This window comes from Triticum dicoccoides, chromosome 3A (genome assembly GCF_002162155.2).
Source record: "Triticum dicoccoides isolate Atlit2015 ecotype Zavitan chromosome 3A, WEW_v2.0, whole genome shotgun sequence".
Classification (NCBI taxonomy): Eukaryota; Viridiplantae; Streptophyta; class Magnoliopsida; order Poales; family Poaceae; genus Triticum; species Triticum dicoccoides.
The window spans coordinates 652,476,836-652,479,102 of NC_041384.1; positions in this window are offsets into that span (position 1 = coordinate 652,476,836).

Consider the following 2,267-nt stretch of genomic DNA (forward strand, 5'->3'; position numbering starts at 1 on the left):
GACCTCGTGAGGGAGAAAAACCTCTGCTCCGTAGACGAGGAAGAACGGGGTCTCGCCAGTCGGCTTGGTCGTTGTCGTGCGGATTGACCATAGCACGGACTGGAGCTCGTCGTGCCAGCCCCTGCCACAGGCCTCCAGCTTCTTCTTGAAGGTCCTGGCCTTGAGGCCCCTCAGGACCTCCGCGTTGGCTTGTTCAGCCTGGCCATTGCTCCGGGGGTGTGCTACCGAAGCGTAGCATATCTGCGTTCCAAGGTTAGCACAGTACATTTTAAAGAGTTACTGGTGAATTGCAAACCGTTGTTAGTGATGATGCGGTTAGGCACCCCAAACCGGCTCACGAGGCCCTTGATGAACTTGACTGCCTTGCCTGTCGGGATTGTGCGGACATCTTCCACCTCGGCCCACTTGGTGAACTTGTCCATGGCGACGTAGAGGTAGCGATAGCCCCCTGACGCCCGAGGGAACAGGCCCAGAATGTCCAACCCCCAAACTGTGAACGGTCAGGAGAGGGGTATGGTCTGCAGACCCCCCGCAGGCTGATGGATCTGTTTAGCGTGAAACTGGCAGGCCTCGCAAGCCTTCACCAGCTCAATGGTGTCGTTGAGTGCTGTGGGCCAGTAGAACCCATTGTGGAACACCTTGCCGACGAGGGTTCGTGACGACGAGTGGTGCCCACAGTCTCCGCTGTGTATGTCCGCTAGCAGTTCCTTTCCTTGCTCCCTGGAAATGCAATGTAGGGACACGTCATTTGGCCGCTTCCTGTAGAGCTCACCATCCTGGATGCAATAAGCCGTGGCCTGCCGTGCCACACGCTCCGCCTCCTCCTCGTTCTCCGGCAGAATCCCTTGCATCAGGTAGTCCTTGAGCTCTGGGATCCAACATCCCTCCTGAGGCTCCAACGCCAGGAGCAGGCGTGCCCCTGATGCCGGGACGCAGACCAGAGCTCCTGAGGCAGGCGGCTGAGGAGGCTCCTCCCTTGGCTGCACCGCGCCTGATAGCGATGGCGCCGCCGAGGGCTTGAAGAGCCGCTCCTCGAAGACGTCAGGTTCCCGCGGCAGCTGCCTAGACGCCCTCTTGGCAATGTCGTCAGCCTCCTGATTGGTGCCGCGAGGCACATGCTGCAGCTCCAGCCCCCAGAACTGTTTCTCCATCCTGCGGACTTCAGCGAGGTAAGCTTCCATGTGCTCGTCCTTCGGCTCGTATATCTTGTTGGAGAAGTTGACGAGGAGCTGTGAATCGCCCTTGATGGTGAGGCGCTTTACCCCTAAGGCGATTGCAGCTTTCAAGCCTGCTATCAGGCCTTCGTATTCTGCTATGTTGTTGGAGACCTTCTCTCCGTGCTGGAAGCAGAGTTGCACAGCGTAATAGAGTTTGTCCTGGGTAGGGGACACAAGCACTGCGCCAGCTCCTGCACCATGTCGGGAGAATGCCCCATTGAAGTACACGACCCAGCCGTCCGGTGCTTCACTTCCCAGGGAAAGTGATCGGTCTTCGCGTGCCTCGAGACCCGATGCTTCTGCCCATTCTGCCACGAAATCTGCAAGTGCGGCTCCCTTGATAACTCTGGTCGTGCTGAATTCTAACTGAAATGCCTGTAGCTCAATGTTCCATTCGGCGACCCTTCTAGCTGAGTTGGGGCTCCTGAGCACTCTTTCCAAGGGGTATGCTGAGACGACCTTGATGGGATGTCCTTGGAAGTAGTGGCGCAACTTGTGCGAGGCCACTAGTAGCACGAGGAGGAGTTTTTGAGGCATGAGATACCGTGCCCTTGCGTCCTGTAGCACCGTGCTGACGAAGTACACGTGATGTTCGACGAGGTTGAGGGTGTTGGCGCTGCTTGTGTCCTCCAGAGGTCGAGGCGTCTCTGGAGACGACGGAGCCCCCGGGGCTTGGTCACCAGAAGAGGCCTCTCCTGCTTCGGGTGCGTTCTCCTGCTGCGGCTGTTCCTTTCCGGCTGTGGTTGCAGCCTTCGTGAGGCCCTCCTGGCTCTGCTTTGCTTCAGTTCGGACGGTCGATGCAGCCTTGGCACAACGTTCCTCCCTGACTGCCACCAGGGCTGCGCTGGTGGAGTAGGGGGTGGCCGCAAGGTAGAGCACTAGGGGCTCCCGAGGAGGCGGAGCTACCATCACTGGTGGACTGGTAAGGTACCTCTTGAGGTCTTGGAATGCCTTGTCGGCCTCTTCAGTCCATTCGAAGGGGCTCTTTTTCTTCATCAGCTTGAAGAAGGGCAGGGCTTGTTCCCCCAGCTTGGAGATGAAGTGCCCAAC